This window comes from Phascolarctos cinereus, unplaced genomic scaffold, assembly GCF_003287225.1.
Source record: "Phascolarctos cinereus isolate Bilbo 61053 unplaced genomic scaffold, phaCin_HiC Scaffold_726;HRSCAF=1367, whole genome shotgun sequence".
In the NCBI taxonomy this organism is placed as follows: Eukaryota; Metazoa; Chordata; class Mammalia; order Diprotodontia; family Phascolarctidae; genus Phascolarctos; species Phascolarctos cinereus.
This window is the reverse complement of record NW_027556098.1, coordinates 323,161,364-323,184,368: the sequence shown is the minus strand read 5'-3', so window position 1 is coordinate 323,184,368 and position 23,005 is coordinate 323,161,364.

The following is a 23,005-nucleotide window of genomic DNA, read 5'->3' as shown; positions in this document are numbered from 1 at the left end:
TTCTCCAAAATAGCATAGCTTGTTAGCTACAGAGCCAAGACTCTCTAAAAACAGTTTAATTGCGAGTGAGTTTGCTAGCTGTGGATCAAGAAAGAAAATGGTGAATAGTATGAAAGAAGACTAAACTGGAAGTCAGGAGAATAGGCTTTTTTTCTTATTTTGCCCCTAACTAATGATGAGACCTTGGTCAAATCAATTCATAGGCTTTGATTTCTAATATCTAAAAGGGAGAAAAGTGAACATTTATTAAGTGCCTACTATGTTCTGGGGATAAAAAGAAAGGCAAGAAATTTACAGTCTATTGGGGGAGTTGCCATGGAAATAACTCTACACAAATAAGATATATACAGAATTAATTCATTGAAGATACTCTCAGCTGGTAGAAGTCACTAGCATTAGAGAGGACCAGGAAAGGTGGCTTGCAGGAAATAGGATTTTAGGTGAGACATTAAAAAAGTCAGGAGGCACAAATGAGAATGGAGAGACAGCAAGGAAATAGAACGTTGTATGCCCGGAACAAGGTGACTATTCCATGGATCTTAGATGATATAGTGAGGGTAAAACTGGACAAGTAGGAGGGGGCCAAGTTATAAAGGGTTTTAAAAACCAAACAGAGGATTTTATATTTGATCCTAAAGGTAGTAGGGAGCTAATGGAGTTTATTGACTGAGGGGGTGATATAATTAGATCTGAGTTTATAGATGATCACATTGATAGTTGAATGGAGGATGGGCTGGAGTGGAAAGAGGCTTGAGGCATGGATTTGTACAAAAAGGTTATTGGAACGATCTAGAAATGAAGGGATAAAAACATTCGCCAGAGTGATGACAGTGTCAGAAATAAGGGATTATATGCATGAGATATTGTGAAGGCAGTGTGGATGAGACTTTGCAATTGATTGCTATGGGAAGGTGAGATAGAGTGAGGAGTTGAGGGTGGCATCTATTTTATTAGCCTGGGTGACTACAGAGTTGGTGGTACATTAAAAAACATAGGGAAATTAAGAGGAAAGGAAGAATCTGGGGGGAAATTAGTTTACTTTTTGACATTTTGAGAAAATTGCTACTGGACATCCAGTTTAAGATGTCTGGACAGTTGGAGATGGGAGACGGGAGGTCCGAAGAGAAGTTAGGTCTAGGAAAATAGATCTGAGAATCATTTGTATAGAGATTATAATTGAAAGTAAGGGAGACAATAAGATCACTAAGTAAAAAAAAAAGCATAGAGGAGAAGAGGGCCTAGAAGAGACCCCTATACCTGTTTAGCAGGTATGACATGGATGAAGATACAGCAAAGGAGATTAAGGAGTAACCACACTGGTGAAGGGAAAACCAGGATAGAGCAACGTCACAAAGACTGGAGAGAAGAGAGTATCAAAAAGATAATGACTGACAATGTCAAATGTTTCCAAGAGGTCAAGGAGGAATGCTGGAAAAGGCCATTAGATTTGACAATTAGAAAATTGGAATTTTTGAATAAAAACTGTCTCAACTGAAAGGAGAAAGTGTTACAATGATTGTAAAAGTGGGAGCTCTTGACAATAATAATAAGGATAGACACTTGACCTGTGATTTCCCTGTTATAGGGAATTGCTTGATAAGGAAACTCTCTCCAATAAGGCAAGCTGGTATCTTCTTTGCAAATTATGGTTTAAAAGAGTTACTTACATCACTGAGAGGTTAAGTGATTTGTCACTGATCACATAGATTGTATGTGTTAAAGCCAGGATATGAACTCAGATCTTCCTGTACCACATCACTTCCACTGCATCGTGCACCACAATCCCTGACTAATCCTCTGAGCATCAGAGATTTTTAAAATTGGAAGGGACCTACCTTAGAGATCATTTAGTCTGATACTCTCATCTTACAGGAAAAAAAAAAGAAACCAAGGCTTAGAAAGCATTACAGTGACTTGTTTAATTTTATGTGGGTAATTAGGGCCAGCGTTATTTCCATGACTCCTCACTGCTTCTCCTCACCTTGATCCAAGGATTGCTGGCTATGCTCTGCATTACTCCATGAGGGTTCTTCTGATGTTAGGTTATTTTTTTGTAGTATGTTCTTTTGTAGGTCATCTTCTGAAGCACCCAATGCACTTGGCATTAAATCGTGTAGAGAGACTAGTATGCTTGGGAAAAGACAGTTATAAACACAACCCTTCTCTCTAACTCTTCTCTATTATTAAAAAAAAAAGCATTTGGATGGGCATAAAGGCAGGTGGGCACATGGGGAGATCACATTTCTTGTAATGGGCAGCTCTTTCTGCCTTAAGAAAGAAGGAAAATTAGTATTCTTCTAATAGATAGAATGTCATGGAAAAGTTCAACCTTCTTCATAATACTGTAATTAGTATTTCATATACTATAATTTTACTCTTGATGAGATAAGCACTTTGTGAAGAAATTTCAATATCTATATTGCTAGTGCTAGCAAAAAGGCAATTTAAAATGACAAATTTTAATGCATAATGGCTGCCCCAACCTTTTGATGTAGGAGCATGAATATCAAATTCTCTAAGTGTTCAAGAGTTTTTAGGTGCCTTCAAGGGGTTGGTGCCTTTATAACCGAGAATGGGAGCTGAGAGGTTCCCATCTCATCTTGGTCCCTGTTTGCTTATTGAGCCAATTGGAAAGGTTCATAGCAAAGAATCTCAAAGCTACAAGGGATGGTGAAGGTCATCTAGTTCTATCCGTACCTTATAATAAATAATTCTCTCTTCTCTTCTTACTCCATCATCATCATCATCATTATCATTATCATTGTATTCACCTGAAGCAATAGACCCTTCCCTTCATTGATTGGCCCCTTTCCCTAGCATAGCTAAAAATGTCATTTTTCTTCTCATCAGGACTTATTGAATGTTTCAACTGGTTCTCAGCTTTAGGACTTGTAACACTATTTTTAAAGGACTACAATCCTTCAAATGCAGTTAACAAACCCTCATACCCTGTGTATATGCCTATTTCTATCAGTGTACCTACATACACACATGTACATGTATTTACATGCATATATACACTTATATGTGTGCATATGTGTTTATATGTGTGCATATATGTTGTGTGTGTGTGTGTGTGTGTGTGTGTGTATGGAGAGAGAGAGACAGAGATAGAGAAAAAGAGACAGACAGACAGACAGACAGAGAGGCAGCCAAGGTCTACAGTGGATAGAGTAAAGCACCAGACTAGAGTCAGGAAGACCCATCTTCATGAGTTCACATCTGGCCTCAGACACTTACTACCTGTGTGACTCTGGGAAGGTCACTTAACCCTGTTTGTATCAGTTTCCTCATCTGTAAAATGAACTGGAGAAGGAAATGGCAAACTATTCTATCTCTTTGCCATAAAAATCCCAAATGCAATCACAAAGAATCAGACATGACTGAAATGACTAAACAACAAAAATACCTGCATATATACATGATGTCCCAAAAGTCTTGGTGCTTTTGTTCATGCTTTAATAGTTTCAGAAATATAAATGCTACAAACTTGGAAAAGATCACATTTGAAAGGTATATTATTTTAAAATATTAATGTTTCTTATCAATATTTTATTCATTCATCACACTAGTTGATTTTCAAACTTTGCTAAAACTTTCATCAGCTGCTGCTCAGTAAATGAAAGGATTGCATTTGAAATCTTAGCCTTAAGATCATCCAAAGAACAAGATTTGGATATACACATAACAATTTTCATGTGATACCAAGAGAAAAATTATAATAGAGTTAGATAAAATTATGGAAGTGGCCAAACAGTTGAACTCTTCTGCCAATTCATCACTCTCAGAAGGTGTCATCCAGAAAACTAAATTAAATTTTAAAATTTGTTACTAAAAATTCACAAAGCTAAGTATGTATAAAAACAATTTAAATAATTAAACTTTCAAATGATGCTGTTGTAAGTTTGTAATATTTATACTTCTAAAGTGATTAAAGCTTAAAACTGCCCTAAAAATGTTATGATATATTCATTAATATGTGTATACATGAATATATGTATGTGTGCACATATGCATGTCTATATGCATGAGTGTGTTTTATACATACATGTGTATGGATATATGCATGTATGTAAGTATTCATGTACATATGTTGCAGTAGAGACTGGACCTGTGATTTCACTGTGATAGGGAAGTGCTTGATGAAAAAAAAAATCCTTCCATTAATTGAAGTCAGCATCTTCTCTGGAACTTACAGTCTTACTGTTGTCTGAGGTACTGAGATGTTACATAACTTAAGAAGGGACAGAATGCTGCAATGTGTTAGAGACAAGACTTGAACTCAGATCTCAGGATTGGCTTTCTATTATACCAAGCCACATAACTTCTAGCTAGGCTTCCTTTAAATATGTAATGGTTGGTGTCTTCCTTAAGCATCCACATGTGTCCATGACACATGTATCCACATTTTTTGCCATATCTCCTTTTCTGCCTCACCATAGTTGTTTAGATCACAGAACTTGTGCTTGAGCGTTTCTCATCCCTTTTGGACTGTCTTCTCTTAGAAAATTTTAGACCATAGACTCCTATGTATTCTATTTCAGACCTCTCTGAAATATAATCCTTTAAATCATGGTTGCATGTAAGAGATTGCCTGGCTTTCTGCCCATTAGCTATCACATCATTTCTATTTTTTTTTAATTCCTGTCCCTTTTTCTGATCAGAATCATGTTCAAAATGGCAAATTCCATCATCTCTCCTTTCAGTATTCAAAGAGCCAAGTCATCATTGAGGCAAATTATGAATTTTTTAAAATTTTATTTTATTTTATTGTATTTTTAATCATGAAATGCTCTGACAGACTTCGATAGTTGAAGGCCTTCATTACCGACATTTCCTCCCTTCATGAAGGCTTTGTTGTCTGTTTCCAAAATTCATTATACCCTTCTATGTTTTGTCTGTATGGTCTCTAAAATTTCCACCACTCTATTATGTCAATTTTCCCAGTGCTATCAACAAGCATTTATTAAGCTTGAGCTTGACTTTAAACGGTCCCTAATTGTCATACTCCACAATCTAAAATAATAATAATAGTTAACACTTATATGGGGCTTCCTGTGTTCCAGGCACAGTGCTAAGCACTTTGTAGTTATTGTCTTATTAACTAGATCCTCACAACAACTCTGCTAGGTAGGTGTTATTATTATCCCCATTTGACAGAGGAGGAAACTGAGAGCTGGGAAGTATCTAAGGCCAAATTTGACCTCAGGTCTTCCTGATACCAGACTCACTGCTCTATTCATTGCACCACATAGTTGCCATGCAATAAATGTTGGACTGAACCGAATTGTAAAACAGGTATTTGTTCACTAAATGAATGAATGAACTAAAAAACAAAAAAAAAAGGTTTTATTAAGAGCATACTTTGTGCTAAGACTTGTGCTAAGGGAGAGTGGGGGAGAAAGTACAGAAATACCAAAGCCAAATCAGTCCCTGCCCTTAAGGACTTGTAAGAAAGGGGTATCTAGGAAGGAGGCAGCCAGATGACTCAGTGGATAGCTTTCCTGCAGTCAGGAAAGCTTGAGTTCAAATCTGGCCTTAGACCTTACTAGCTGTGTGACACTGGGAAGTCACTTAATCTCTGTTTGCCTTAATCCTTTGGAGAAGGAAATTCTAAACTACTCAAGTATCTTCAAGTATTGGCAAGCTGTCATCCACAGGGCCACAAAGATTTGGACATTACCCAGTAACAAGAAAAATCCAGGGAAGAATATTTGGTTTGTGAATTCACAGGGATGGTGCATAGAATCTTAGGGGAGAGTGTAATGACCACTCTTTCCAATAGAGATGTCTGTACTGATTTGATTATGATTCCAGAACTAGAAAGAAGAAGTAGAGCACCCTCTAAATTTGAGGCAATATGCTGTTTGCTAGGAACGGGAAGACAAAAAGGATTAGTACTGTGAATATTCAGTGAGAACACTCCCTCTGGGAAGGGTGGGGGAGGGAACCAAACATTTTTAAGCTCCTATTATGTGCCAGCCATTGTGCTGAGCACTTAACAAATAGCATCTCATTTAATCTTCATAGCAACCTTGGGAGATAGGTGCTTTTACTGCTCCCATTTTGCAGGTGAGAAGACTGAGGCAGTAAGTGATTAAGTGACTTGTCCAGGACCACACAGCTAGTACATGTCAGAGGCTGAATTTGAACTCAGGTCTTCCTGATCCCAGGCCCAAAGCTCTAACCACTGTTCCACCTAACTGCCTCTACCAAAGCAAAGCAGATATACTCTACAATTTATCATCTTAGAGAGTTGTTTACGGTCCTAAAAAGCTAAACGATTTGTTTAGAATCAGTGAGCCAGTACAAGTCAGTGGCTAAGCATGAACCAAACTCTTCCTGAATCCAAGGCTAAGTCTCCCACAAGCTGCCTACAAACTATGTAAAATAAATACAGCCCTTGGATTTCAGTGTCACCACTGCTCCTCTCATCCCCAGGCTGGAAGTAGACCTTGTTTCTTTTCCTCTTGGATCTTCCTGCTGAGAAACCACGGTATGTGAAACCATTCCTATCTCAGACATCATCACAGAGAAATCAGTTTGATGGAATCTTGACTTAAGCCTTTATCTCTTCTCTGTGGTTGCATTCTCTCTCTGAAATCCCAACCCTCTCACTGGCAATTTGTCCCACAAATAATAGTCTGCTCCTCACCTTTTACTGCAAAAGGGGTGATTTAGTCTCTGTGGGCATCTGAATTCTTTAAGAACTGAGGGTAGCCACCCAACACAATGTAGAGCACAGAGCAAATGATTCTACATGGCATCTCCATTCCAACTTTATTCACTGAAATTAAGAACAAAGCAACAGAGAGACATAAAGCTACAAAGAGAAAAATACCACCTTACTGATGAGGTCTAGACGTTTAGGGGTGCTGGGACCCTGAGATAATGATACACGGGTCCTGCCCAAAAGAATTAAACCCAAGCCTTCTTTCAGCCAAAGACAAGGATTATTGAGGATCCGCCATATTAGCCAGACTCTTCAGGAATCTGAGCATCTATTGGCTAGATTGCAAAAATCTGAGCAGTGGCTAGATTATAAGAATCTGAGCAACTTAATGGAGACAAGATGGACCTTGTATACAGAAAGACTGTGGGAGGGATCTAGAAAAGAACTTGATGAGAGTGACTAAAATGGGGTCTAGATAGGGTCAAGGGTGGGAAAGAGCCAGGAGCCATAGGGAGGTAAGACAATGGAGGGCTAGCCTAGGTTAAGGGTAACAGAATTGAGACATTGGGCTTGGGGATAACAAAAGGCCAGTTGATAGGAGTGTAGCCTCAGGCGAATGCCAGAGATTTGGCCATGTGGGAAAGTCCAGGGTTTTTCCTTTTTGGAGTGGGTCCAGATCCCATCCTCATCATTATCACTTGGTATAGGTAGGAAAATGAACACTGGTGCAAGTGGGCTTCAAGATCAGAAGGAAGGAAGGCAGGAAGATATCTCCAATTATTATTGCCACTCATACTGTGCTATCTAGTGGGTGGCAGGGGTGTAGATGGGGGACACTGAAAGGAAAGTAGAAGACCACAATTCAAATCTTAGTTAGATGCCTCTTTGCCCTTTGGCAAGCCAACTCTTTGTATCTCATTTTCTTTTATTGTAAAAATCACAAACTTATAAGATTAAGGGCCAAAAGACCTTAATCAAGTTCCTTCATTGAGTTGTTTTTGTTTGTTTTAGAGCTCTGACTTAATCAGTGCAAGGAGCTCCCAATATAGAAACCCCTTTGCCATGCTGATCTGTAACCTATCTATAATTTGGAGTCTTACCCAATTGGAGAGGTTAAGTACCTTGCTCATAGTCATGAAAACCACATGTCAAAGCAGAGCTTGAAACCAGAACTTCATGATTCCAAGACTCTGTTATCAATCCTCCAATTCCTGCTATCCCCTCTGCCATTGTACAGATTAAGAAACTGAGGACCGCAAAAGTTAACCGAGTTGTCCGAGGCCACACAGTAAGAAGAAAGTCAGGTCTCTGACGCTTTCTGCAGCATCACATGAGGAACTTGGGATAAGGTTACTTCCATCTTTAGGATTCAATGATTTTGCAAAGCTTCATTCTAATACTGGGTCCACCACTAACTGTGTCTTTAAGTAACTGATTTCAACTTTATAAGCCTCATTTTTCTTAGCAGAGAGAACTGGACTAAATGATCTTTAAAGTCTTTTCTATCTGTAATAATCATACACATACATATTTTTTGTTTGTGAGTAGTCTCAGTCATGCCCAATTCTCCATGACCCTTTTTGGGGTTTTCTTGGCAGATACTGAAATGTTTTGCCATTTCCTTCCCAGCTCATTTTACAGCTGAGGAAACTGAGACAAGCGGGAGCTAAGTGACTTGCCCAGGGTCACATAGCTAGTAAGTGTCTGAGGCAACATTTGAACTCAGGTCCTTCTGACTCCAGGCCTAGTGCTCTATCTACTGCACCACCCAGCTGCCCTCATATACATATAATGTCTTACAAATCTTAATGTGCTGTATAACTATTTATTAGTATTGTTATTGTCATCATCATCATCATCATCATCATCATCATCATCACCATCATCATTATTATTGTTGTCTCTAAAGCCAGTAGTATAAGTGCATAATTAGGCTGGTTGTTTTCTTTTCTTTTTTTTTTTTTTGCTTTTTTGTTGAGGCAATTGGAATTAAGTGGCTTGCCCAGGGTAATACAGCTAGTAAGTATCAAGTGTCTGAGACCAGGTTTGAACTCAGGTCCTACTGACTCCAAGGTCTATCTACTGTGCCACCTAGCTGCCCCTACTGGTTGTTTTCTTAACCCTCCAGAAAGTTTCCAAGTCACTACTGATCTCCTGTTAGAAAAGACAACCTGTAATTTAGAAAATAATGTTATAATTAGAACTATATGTTGGGAGGAAAGTGAGGGAGAAATCTTCTCCAACTACTGCAAAGCCTAAGACAATGGAGAAAAAGTGAAGAGACAGTTAGAGTAGAAGATGACATTAGAGGCCAGAAGAGTTAATAATTCATAGAGAGTTATGGTTGGCATTTGTGAATTTGATAAGTTGGAGGAACTGGGGATGTTTAGCCAGAAGGGGTGAAGACTTAGAGGGAACATGATCACTTTCTTCAAGTATTTCAAGGATTGTCACGTGAAAGAGAGCCAGGCTTGTTCTCTTTGGCTCCAGAGGGCATGACAACAACCAATCCGTGCATGCAGCAGAAGTAAATTTTTGGCTCAATATAATGGGGGCAGGGGGAGGGAACCATTTCTTAACCATTAGGACTGTGCAAAAATGAAATGGGCTGCCCAGGGAGGTAGGAGGTCTTCTGGGGGTCGTCAAGCAGAGCCTGGGTGAACACGTGTCAGAAATTTTGTAGAGGGCAAATTTCTGTTTGGGAGTGATTTAGATTAAGGGCATCTGTGGTACCTCCCAATTCTGAAATTCTTGAACTATATGAGTCTTTGTAAATTAGTCTGGCTAATTAATTTATCTTAAAGTGCTATATTTTCTTATTTTTTTTAACAAATGCTTTTTTTTCAGCCTTTGGGGTTCAATAGGCTAGTGAAGATTAAATGTGAAATTATTGGGAGTAAAGGACAGTTTAGTGTGGCAGGAAAAACACTACCAATCAACCATCAGCCAATCGGCAACCATTTATTAAACCTCAATGCCTCCTGGCCAGGTTCTGGAGGAGCAGTGCTGGGAGCACAAAGACAAAGACAAGAAAATTCATCCCATAAAGTAGCTGATAGTATCCCACTCATTTAACCCCAGTGGATCCCTATTGCCTCCAGGATCAATGACAAAATGCTCTTTGGCGTTCAGATCTAACCCTCTCCTACCTTTCCAGTCTTCTTGCACCTTACTCCCCCGCAAGCATTCTTTGATCCAGTGACTCTGGCCTCCTGTATGTTCCATAAACAAGACACACCATCTCTCAACTCTACATATTTTCTCTGGTTCTTTCCCATGCCTAGAACACATTCTCTCATCTGCGCTCCCTACTGACCTTTCTGACTTCCATTAAGCCCCAATTATGATCCCATCTTTTACTGGAAGCCTTCTCCAACCTCTCTTAATTCTAGTGCCTACCCTCCATCGGTTATTTTCCATTTATCCTATATAAAGCCTGATTTGTATATGTTTGTTGGCATGTTGTATTAGATTAAAAGCTTCTTGAGGGCAGAAACAGTCTTTCACCTCTTTTTTATCCCCAGTGTTTAGCACATTGCTTGACACATGGTAAATACTTCAATAAAAGTTTATTGATTGGATTAGGTGTAGAGGGTTTTTATTTGATTATCAGCTCTATAATTACTGAGAGATCTTGAGTAAGTCACCCTCCTTGGGACTCAGTTTCTTCATCCATAAAACAAAAGGCTGAGATGATCTGAAAGAGCTTTACAAAATCTAAATCTTATGATTCTAGCATTTTATTGCATTTTCAGAGGAAACGCAAACAATAAGTGAACGCACAATTTTGTCACTGCTGCCTAAGGATGAATCAGTGCCATGGCCAACAAGCTCCCATTCATTGGCAGAATGAAGCACCTAAGTTAAATCTGCATTCACCACTGACTGACTCATGAGTAAGTAGCTGCTCCACATTAAAGCTAGTTTACGTGTGAAGGGGCTGAATAATATAGTGTGTAACATCCCCCCACACACACACCTCCCATGTAAAAAGCAGTAATGTTAGAGTGACTTCACAGGCAACATGTCTTAAAGGATATAGAACTGAAGTCAGAGCCAGGAAGACCTGGGTTCAAATCCGGCCTCTGAAACATACTGACTGTGTGACCCTGGGCAATTCAGTTAACATCTCACTGCTCTAGGCAACTCTCTATTACTCTAATTGGCTGAGAAGGTGCCAACCTGCATTCTCCATCTGGGAATTCTCTGTATCAATAAAATCACAGCTCCACAAATTCTCAAGTTATCATTCTGTGCTCTTGGCTGTAACACTTGATAGTAATATGATGTCGGTACATGCATTTCATCTCTGCCTGTCTGCCTCAATGTCCCCGTTAATGAGAGATAACAATATGGGTACTTTTTTTCCCTCAGAAGGTCACAGTGAGCAAGGTGTTTTATAAAAGATAATTTACTATAGAAATGTGCCATTATTTGTCCTTATTTTTCTCATCCTCTTTCTGGACATTTTCATTTTCCTGATTGGCCTTTCTTGTCTCTCCTGTCTGGCACTCTGGCAGTGACAATAAGCTGATGCATGGTAGGGGCAGAATCCAAAGATCTGAGTTCAAATTCCAACCCTGTCACTAACTACCTGTGAGACTCAGAGGAAATCAGTTCCTCTTGCTAGACTTCCTTTTCTTTATCTGTCAGTCGGGGAGGTTGAAGTAGCATATATCTAATGTCCCTCATAGCTTTTAAATCCTACCATCCTACAATTGGAATAAATCATAGTGTCCCAGCTTCTCTGGACACCCCTCGATGTGCATATGTGCACATAAATAATAAATGCACATACACACACACACACACACACACACATCTACCCACCCTTTGTGACAGAAGGAGGAAAAAGAATAGATGGAGTCTCAAAGCATCTTGACTCTTCTTCTTAATGTATCAGCATGAGGGTCTAAAAGAAGCATTGCGTCCTAGGTTATGGGCACATCTTCTACTTTCTTTGTACTACAGAGACTCTTTTAATGGCTCTGTAAATCAAACGGACCAAGATAATAATTTCCATCTGTGTATTTGAGGATTGTTTATAGCAGGTAGAAAACTCTGGGAAATTCATCATCCCATTTGGAGAGTAACCCGTGGGCAGCTGCTAAATCTTTCTCTTAGAGAAAATTTCCCAGAACTCATTTGCTTGAAAGATATGAGCATGTTCTTCCCAATAAATAAAGACCTTTATAAAAAAAAAATTCATCTATAGACTAAATACAATACTTTGATGGAAAATATATATTCCACGGGAGAGGAATGCTTTCTACATGCTTATTAGATAAACATGTTGAATATATTACTCTACAGAGCAATTTTACTGGCATGGAATGTGCCCAGTTTCTTACTCTGCTGATGCAGTTCTCAACATGAGGTGTTTCTCTGATATTGTGACAGGTTATTGGTTTGGTTGATGAGTGAAGCATGGTATCTACTTCTATGGTAATAGTAGAGACTTGATATCACTTAAGGGAATGAATGAATGGATGGATGAATGGATGGATAGATGGATGGATGGATGGATGGATGGATGGATGGATGGATGGATGGATGGATAGATGGATGGATGCATGGATGCATGGATGCATGGATGCATGGATGCATGGATAGGTGGATGGTGCTGGTCTGGTGATCTAAATTCAAATCATTGCACTGGCACTATGGACAAGTCACTCCCATTCTGTGTGTTTTCTATAATTCTCTTTAATCAAAGGATGATAGTGATCCATACAAGATTATTTTAACAGAAGCATGACAATAACATCATCAGGTTTATGTATCAAGGAGACTGAATATCTGGCAGCTGTGTGATCTTGCAAGGTTAGACAATTGAGCTCAAAGATAAAATGATAATAGAGACAAATGTAAATTCTTATACATGGGTTCAGAAACTCAATTTTGCAAATAGGGAGGATGGGATAGTGTCTAGACAGTAAGTCAGCAGTGTCAGATTCCAGCCAGAAATAGTTAATGCCATCTTTATTTGCTTTGAAGAATGAGTTAAGTAAGAATCCTGCTGTGTACATTATCCTAGTCAGGCCCTACTGTTAGTATTGGGTTCAGGTCTGAGTACCATGGTTTAAGAAGAACACCAATAAGCTAGAGATAAACTAGAAGAGAGCAGCCAGGGGGAAGATGTTATTTGAGAGTTAGCTGAACAAAGGGAGAGATTTAATCTAGAGAAGAAATACGATAGCTGTCTTCAAGAATTTGAAGATTGAAACATATAAGAGGGATTCAATCTGTTCTCTTTAGAGAGAGCAGACCTATGAGAAAGGGTTAGAAGCTGCAAAATGGAACATTTCAGAAGTAGTCCCTAAGGATTTAGGTCCAGACCTAAATAGTTCACCCTTGTGGTACACTCCCATTGTGGGAATTCTTCCCTTCACATAGACCAACTACATGGCCATTAGTGTATTCTTTAGGGCCTTACCCAAGACACCAAGAAGCTAAGCTACCTCCCCATGGTCAGACAACTTAAATATGTCACAGATATGAGCAAATCCTGACTCCAAGGCTGACCCCCAGTCTAACCGGCTACACTGCCTCCTATCATTCAGAGCTGTCCAAAATTAGAATGGGCTGCCATGGGATGTAAAGAATTCCCCATCACCAGAGAATGTGAAGGAAGGGATGGGGACATGTGATCAGGAATATTGTAGAGGAGATTCTTCACATGTAACCCTGAGGTCTATTTCAACTCTGAAATTCTGTGCTTATGTGTGGTCCAAATAAAGTCTACAAATTTTCCTCAAATCTGATTATATAAGCCCTGAATTCTGCCTACAATAGTTTAAATTTTCTTATATGTGTGTATATGTTTTTCACTTCCTTTTCACCATTCTGATAAGTAGAAAGATAAGTAGATAAAGATGGTGGACTAGACATTATAGCACTAGCATGGTTTGTTTCCATGGTGCTAACAAATATAATTCTGCAACATGTTTTTTAATTGATCAGAAATCAAAATTTAATGACAGGAAAAAACTAACTTAATGAATTGATTCTTGTAACATAGACATTAAACTTTGATAGAACAGTGAAATTACCATTACCACTGTTATCCATAATAAGTGATAATAATATTCTAATAATAGACATGAAAGTTTATCTGATCATTTATTAATAATAGTTAGACTTCCAGTTGAAAGAATGCTGAAGTAGGAGTCAAAAAACCTTAATTATAGTTGAAACTCCATTACTTAGTAGCTGTGGGACTGCGGGAGATGGCTTTTACCTTCTCTGAACTTCAGTTTCCTCCTTTATAATACAATGAGGGAATTACACAAGGTGGTCTAATGTCCTCGCTAGTTCTAAAACCTATAAATTAAAGTATCTGTCATTTGGCTAATGTGAAAACATGCTTTGTGTAACATTGTATGTATAAGCTTGCCTTCTCAAAAAGGGGAGGAAGGAAGGTGTTGCAATTAAAAATTCTTAGAGTCAAAGTTTCCAAGAATTAATAATCAATTTATTAACTAGGCTAGCCGATAATCAATAAATTCGTGGTCAGTGGCTTTTCTCAGTAAGACAAAGATACAGGGTCTTGAATCATCTTAAATGCCTTGCTGTCCTCCTCATAGCACATTATTAGGCCCTCCCCTGGCAAGAGAATGGCAACCCCTGATTGCTGGATATTTAATGAGGAGATGGTCTAAGAGCCCTCATCTCATCCATTACTTCATCATCAAGGCAGAGGTAAGCCAACAAATGAGTCTTGATCATGAGTTTTGAACCCCCTCTAACAATCTGGGCACCTCTATCAGGTTCCCTCTGGTTTTTATTTCTCCTTCATGAGCCAAGCTGCCCCAGATTCTAATGAAAGGAGCAAGGACAGAAGTTCATCCCCCTGGAGAGAGATCTAACTCTGGCTGGGTCCTGTTTATGGAGTAAACAGAACTCAAGTTCCCAGTTGGATGGGGCCCAGCCCAACCTAATTAACTAGCAGATGCCTTGAGAAGACACTTAACTCAGTGACATTCCTTAGCTAGAACTGGTGGAGAGGGGAGTTGGGGAAGGGGATTTTCTTTAAGCAAGTGTAAGAGATGGCCTTTTTACAGCGAAGGGAATATTACAAATTAATCTTAATAATCAAATGATGCAGAATTAAAATGAATTTTCCCCAGATGAAAGGAGTGAATTTAGAACTCAAAATTTAAAAAAAAAATGTTAAAAAAGTTTTACATGCAATTGGGAAATATTTCACAAAACAAAAATTTATTGAAGAAAACAGTGTACTAGAAAAAAAAAGTATACGCCACTACTTTAAATGGAAATGATCTCATCCTTCTGAGTATATATACCACTGACAGACATGATATCTAACTGTGCTTTAAGTCATAGTTTTGTAAATATTACTAAAAAAACAAAAACCACCACCTTGTGGCCATATCTCTGGTAATCAATCCCTATATACTTGGGTAGCCTGGCAATAGAATCACAAAGAATTGAAAGAAGAGATATTAGAGATCCCATAGGTCAGAAGTTTTGTCCTTTTTTAGTGTGTCATGGATGAATCCTGTTGGCAGCCTGATGAAGTCTATGAACCTGCTTCTCAATATGATGTTTTAAAATTCATTAAATAAAATATATAAGATTACAAAGGGAACCAACTATTTTGTAACACAGCTATCAAAATAGTTACAGATCTCAGGTTAAGAACCCCCGACTTAGAAAAATCCCAAAGGGAATAGCCTACCTTGCCTCTAGGAATTACTAAACAGGTGAATGAAATGCCTTTTTTTTCTAACTGAATGCAAGTATTAGTGAATATATGCATCTTCTGTAGGCTCACTGAAAGAGTCTTTGGAACAACTCCAGTAGCAGACAGCATGATGGAGATAATAAGTGCCTCAGTCTGATTCCAAGTTTTCATTTTATTTTGATTTCTTCCACTAGATAATTAAATTTTGAATACTTTTCATTCTAGGCAGTTTGTAGATTTTTACATATTTGGTATGGCAGCACCTATTAAAAATACTGCTCTTAAATTTGTACAGATCAATGTTTTGTCTGGGCAGCTGTGGGCAAGGTTTGTCTTAATGCTCCATTTCCAGTGCATTTTATTATTTGAATTCTTAAAAATAGTCTTGTGTCTGTATTTGTAATACAGGAACTCATCACATGTTCATTTACTAAGAAGAGTGAGCAACTGGTGTATAATTCTGCCCACCAGATTGTGTCACTGTAGGTATTCACCAAGTGCACAAGTTTTGCTGACTTTAGTGATATGTTGCCTAGTTTGTACTCTTTCTTTGCATAATTTGCATTGATCAGGAGGTTTAGGCTCCTTAAAAACAGCAGACATGCATACTATCACCAGGTCTATACATAAACACTTTTCACAGAGGATGAAGCCAAAATAACTGTAAGGGTGATTATAATTTACATTAGCACCCCTAGCTGCTAGGTGATAGAGTCCAGTTGGCATGAATACATAGCTTATGAGGCTAAGGTCTCCAAGATTATTCTCTGCAAAGGCCAATTTTCATATCACAGATGGGGGAAGAAATCTGTTTCTGGCCACAGACAGTTTCCCTTCAGTGTGGCTAACCAACTCACAAATTCATATTGTTCTCCTTGGAGAGAGCAGGTGAAAAACTATAGATGGCTCTGTTTGAAGTCATTTTCTATAGTTGAAAAGCTACTGAAACTATACATCCTGCTGTACAATATTCCATATTGTATGGTAGATGAAACACTGTTGTTCATCCTTCCTTCCCAAAGACGTCCTATGACATTATGAGGGTTATGTCTTGACTTGCACATGAATTGGACTTAAGTGAGGCAGAGCTGTTCATCAAAGTTGTCAGCCTCATTCTCTCCTCCAGAATTATCAGAGTCCAGTGGAGGGGCAAAAGTCAAGATGACTTAGATGAAACATTAGGAATCAGGAAAATGAAATTCCAGTCTGGCTGTGCCACTGACTAGCTCTGTATGTTAGACATGTCAGCTGACCTCCCTGTAGCCCATTTTCTTCAACCAATAGATCAGTCAATCACACAACAAACATTTTTAGGAGGCAGTTACTACATGTCAGGCACTGACATGTAGTACTAGGCATACAGAAACAAAATAAAACAGTTCCTACCCTTAAAGACTTTCTATTCTAACAGAGAATCTAATCTGGGAAAAAATTAATAATAATACCTGTACTACCTATCTCACTTGATTGTTACGAGATCTAATAAAATACTGCTGGGACACGTTATTGTGAATAATGAACCCCCAAGGAGTGGTAGCACTATTTTAATTTAGACTACATCTTTTCATTAGGGCTAGAACCAATTATCTCACATAGTACAAATTTGAATATATTTGACCACTTCAGGGGGATTCATTATTTACTTGAATCAGGACCTAGTTGTGATGTCTGTGAAAGTAATTGGAAACAATAATGTGCCACAGTATGTAGACACCAGCAATTATTATTTCAGTGCTGCCATGGATGTGTGATCTCATCCACATCGGTACTAGCTCCCCCAGTACAGATGGCAAACCATCGCTACTCCTCCTTATCCAGTATGAGTCTTGTCTGTGACTTTCTACAAATCCTTCATAGATCTACCCAACATGCTGGAGGTCTTCATCTGTCTTGATGGAAACCAATATAGCACTTGGGCTGTCCATCTGTCATACTTCATTCTCATTGCATGACCAGAATGCATACTTATTTTGGGGCATCCATACAACCAATGATACATTTGATGCCATTTCTTACGCGCAACTAGTTGACGAGAAATGCCAGTCTCCATTCTCTCACCATGCATAGTTCCTACTGTTTTAACAATAAAGGAAGAGAAAGGTTTAAAAAATCACCATCCAGGCTTATTAAAACTATTTAGCAAAGCCTAAGGCAATGAACCATCTGGATTCAAGACAAAGATTGAGCCAATTCCCCATGGCCATACCCTTCTATCAGTCGGTCAATAAGCATTTATTAAACTCTTCTCATATTCCAGGCACGGTGCTAAGCACTTAGGATACTAAAAGTAAAAGGCAACAAACACTATCTATGCCCTCAAGAAGCGCATGATGCAGAAACAGCTGGGTACCTAGGTGTACATAGTTCTACACGTATGTGTAAGTGAGAGGTAATGTCAGAGGGAAGGTACCAGCACTGAGGGGGTAGATGGCAGAGAAAGAGAGAGGCCTCTTTCAGAAAGTAAAATATGAGCTGGAGTCTTGAAGAAAGCCAGGGAAGCCAAGAGATGGAGCTAAGGAAGGAAAGCATTCCAGCCATGGAATACAATTAGTGAAAAGGCATGGAGTTGGGAGATATGGAGTGTCTTGTGTGAGGAATGGCATGGGCAGTAGATCATAGACTATGTGGAGGGAAGTAAAGCATAAGAAGCCTGGAAAGCTTTGGAGAAGGGGAGAAACTATGAAGAGCTTTAAATGTCAAAGGATTTTATCTTTAATGCTGGAGCTAATAGGGAGCCACTGGAATTTACTGAGCGGTGGAAGGAGGAGCAGTGAAGGAAACAGGGTACAACATGTTCAGACCTGCCCTTCAAGATTACTTCAGTAGCTAAGTGGGTGATGGACTCAAAGAGGGAGGGACTTGAGGTGGGGAGATAAAACAGAAAGCTAGTTACTAAATCCAGGCATGAAGTGATGAAGGCCTGAAAGAGACGAATAACTGTAAGAGTAGAGATGTTGTGAAGGAAGAAAGTCTAAGGGTTGGCAAGAGATGATTTTGTAACCAAACAGATAACTGTAAGAGTAGAGATGTTGTGAAGGAAGAAAGTCTAAGGCTCGGCAAGACGTGATTTTGTAATCCCCAACTCTTTATGTTGAGTTCTTCCTTGGTGAACAATAAGCTAATGCTAGAAAACCTTTCTAGACTCATCTCCCTAACTCCAGCCTCCATAATATGTCAGATATTACACTAAAATCAATCTTCCTAAAACTCAGCTGTAACCATTTTACTCCCCTGATCCAAATTCTTCAACGTCTACCAAGAAGGCAAAAGACCAGCCTTTGGGGGAGGGAGAGGCAGTCCTCCAAATCCAGCTCCCATCTACTTGTCTAAGGTTGTCTAGCCCTCCCACACTCCTCATCCTCACATTCTCTATGCTTCTTAAGCACACTCTCCATCCTCCTTTATCTAATCCATCATTACCTGATTCCATTGCCTTTTCCTGGAATTCTTTTCCCTTTACCTGTTTCATTATTGTTGACCATGGAAATCTTACTCCATCCGTCAAAGCCCAGCTCAGGTGGTCACTCCTCTAAAAGGTCTTCCCAGATTCTCATCCTCTCGGAATAGTCTTGCCCTCTTGGGATTCTCATACCCCCTTTGGACCTCTCTAACATATTTTCAAATCCCACCAATCATAACTGCCATGTTTTTTCTCCCCCTGTAGATTGTAAGCTCCTTAAAGAGACAGATTATAATTCATTTATCTTTTTATCTTCCATAAGGTCTTAGCATAGTTGATTTTAATAAATATCTGTTGATCATATGATAAAGCTAATCTGTTTATCGATAATTCAATGCAACTCAACCTTTATTAGGCACCCACCATGTGCAAGGAAGAAGCTGTGTTTGGCAGAAAGAACACAAGGATGAAAATTAAAATAAGTCCCTGTCCTTGAGAAATGTATCTGAGGAGCAGATATGAGGTATATCATTCTAACAAATACACTACAAATTAGTTTGGGGACAGAGAGATCTTCCTAATTGCTAGGAAGATCTTGAAAGTCTTTCTATAGAAAGTGGTACCTGAATTGAGCCAGGTTGAATGCTAGGGATTCTACAGTTTCCAGGCTTACAGAGGCATAATTATCACCAAGTAACAATTGAAAGAACGGGGCCTCAGGGAAAAAGCATCCTGCCTGAGGCAATACAGCTAACAAGAGTTAGGGTCAGGACTCAAACCACAACTTCTGTCTACTAATTCAGGGCTCTTTCCATCATGCCATGGTTCTGATTTTAAACTAATTCAGTTGTATGTGAATAATTCTGAAATTGATTTTCAGATTCTCAATTCTGAATCTGAAATTGATTCTCAAGAACTGGAATCCAGTTCTTCTGAGTAGTTTTCATTAAAAGGCAGGAGTATTGCATCGAGAAGGTTGTGGGCAGGGAAGCAGCTCTAAAACTGGCACCTTCTACCTTCATATATCTTCTCCATGTGCTGTTTCCAATCCTATTTGCTCACTGACAAATTCAAGTTACCATTCCTATTAGAGGCATAGAGCTGATATTGCTATGGAACAATGAACTGGAGGGGGTTTGAATTATGTGTTGTTAAAAGTCCTGTCTGATGAGGTTATTGCAGTTCCCTTGTCAAAAACCAGGTAACTTTTGAATATGGGAACCCTTGAGTACAATAATGTTCTGAATCCCGGATCACAGAATCTTAGAACTGGAAAGTATAAGAAAGGTCATACCCTGCCAAAAGCATAAACACCATTACACAACATCTCCAACAACCACTCAGAAACCTGCCATGATGAGGAACTCTCTAGTTTACAAGACCACCCATTTCTGTGATGTCTAGCTCTACTTGTTAGAAACTTTCTCCTCAATTTTTGTTTCGGGACCAAACCTGAGGGTTAATTAGCCCTATAGAGAATTGAGGAGAAAGTGTAGATGGGGGCCTACTCGGGTCTTACAGAATTCCCTGGGATACTCAGGTGATTCACCCAGGATCTCCCAAGAACTTAATAAATAACTCCTTATAACTCACACTCTAGGATCCCTTCAATGGTCTTCTGAAGCTAAAATAGAAGATTCTTACTTATCCACAGCAACCTTTCTAACCAACTGGATGCCGTTCTCAGGTGGCAGAGCAATATTGTGAGAATGATCTTAAGTATGACAAATGAAATTGAGACTGTCAGCATATGGTCTCCTATTTACCTGTGGACCCTGGAGATCTGATTACTTTGGAAACAACAAAGGACCAAGGAAGAGTATCATATCTGAAATTGTTTCTTAAGGTCATATATACATACATGTGTATGTGTATGTGTCTATGTACATGTATATGTATATGCATTTATATACACACATATATGTGTGTTTATATGTATATGCTCACATACATATGTATACATGCATGTTTGTATATACATATATGTATTGTACATATCTATGGAGCGAGAGAGATATACACACATATAAAGTTTGGTAGAGTTATTGCTGTTTGCAACTACCAGAACAAATGGGTATTATCTCTGTCCGTTAATAAATGTTTATTGATTGTCTGACAGTACATAAGGAGATATAGTATAAAACAAGGCTAAACAGGTAGGTTTGAATTGGATTGTAAAGGGCCTTGAATGCCATGAGTTTGGACTTTTAAGCAACAGGAAGAAATTGAACTGTTTTGTTTCAATCAGGGGAATAATATAATGAAAACTATGCATTAGGAATATGACTAGGGTACCACTATGAAGAGCGGATTGGAAGCAGGACGGCCTGAAGGTAGGAATGGTCATGTGGCTATTGCAATAGTCTAGGCAGAAAGAAAGAAATGACAGGCCTCTGAGCTAAGACTGTTGCATTGGGAGTGCAGAAGATAATCAAGAAAACAGATGCTGTAAAGAGAGAGTCAACTGAACTTGGTGATAGTGCAGTCATTCACACAGAGAAGTAAGGAAGAAGGGCAGGTTTTAGGGGAATGGTCATAATTACAGATTTGGGGGTACTGATGAGATATCTAGCTAGAGAAATCTCTCAGGCAGTTGCAGAGATGGGATTCTGGATATATGGAGCTCTGAAAAGAGGAGTTGGTGACTTGGCAGTCATTGATAGAAGTGCTAAAAGCTTTATACATTTTTTTGGTCCAAAACATTTTTTTTTCCTTCTCTGAGAATATACTGGAAATAACCTAGGGAATCAGTGAAGGGCATTAAATTCTTAGCTAGGAAACTTTGTCTTCATGGCTACAGTAATTCAGGGGTTCATTACATGTATTGCAACTCCTCCTCAAGTCCAAACTTGGAAGCATTTACTAACAGTATGATAGCAAACACACATGTCAAAATCCCACAAGCCCCTTTCTCAACCCTTCTCACAGCTAATGAAACCCTTTTTCTTCTAGTTCAAGGTCAGTGATGCTGTAATCCTTGTTAGAGGTGAAATATAACTTTGCTCATTAGCTTCATTTCAAAGACCAAAGCATAGATAGATTGTTCTGCATCATAATCATAAAACGCTAGAGTTGGAAGTAATCACAGGCAGGCTGGTAAATGTTTAACAATCAGCTCTCTAAAAAAAATTGTATGTGCAACATACTCAAGTTAAATTTGCATTTTTAACATTATTCTCTATGATTTGCTCAAGTCTAGACAGTCAAAAAATGACAAAAGCAACAAATCAAACCCTGATTTGTAGTATTTGCTAATTTCTGAAATGTACACGCTTACCATGAAAATTTAGCATTCGGTTCGCATGAGCTGGTACAAGCTGGCTCCAGCATATCACTAGAAGTAATCATATCACATGGAAGGTTAGAACATATTCTAGAATGTTAGAGGTCATATGACCTCAGAACACAGAACATTTGAGTTCAAAGTAATCGTGGAACATGGAATGTTAGAAAAGGAAGAGAACTGAGAGATTCTTTAAACTACCTGCCTCATTTTAGAAGTGTGGGAAGTGAAGCCTAGATGGTAGAAGTGGCTTACTCGATTGTACCCTTTGATAGTGGATACAGCTGGAAAAAGAGGTTTGAATCCTGGAACTTAGTTGTGAGAAGTAATTTAACCTACTTAAACCCAGTTTCCTCACTCACAAAATGAGGATAATATTAGCTAACTCAGAATTATTGTGAGGAAAATGAGTGAATGATAAAGCATTTATCATTAGACTCTGACTAAGTGCCTAACACTGTACTAAGTGGTAGGGATACAAATACAAAAGCAAAGCTGGCCTCTGTCCTCGGGAAGCTTACATTCTACAGTTGGAAACAATATACTTATGGGATCAGTAGTCAGGAAAGGGCACTTTGATTTGGGAAAGTTACAGGGATAGGGAGTGAGGCCAAAGGATAATAAATTGATGTGTCCCTTCCATATACAGTGACAGAATTAACTTAATTTTGATTCCTCTTTTCAGAACTGGGTGGAATTGGAATAAAAGAAGTAGAGGGGAGAAAATGTCAGCTAAATAGTACTTGCATAGGTTTATACAGCTAGCAAGTGTCTGAGGCAGAATTTGAACACATTTCTTTCTTAGTCCAAATCTAGTGCCCTAGTCACTGTACCTTGATGGATTTGAATTCCAGCTTTGCTCTTTATTTCCTGTGACCTTGGAAAAATCACTTGACCTCTACAAAGGGGTGGACTCATCATCCCTTCTCAAACTGTGGGTGG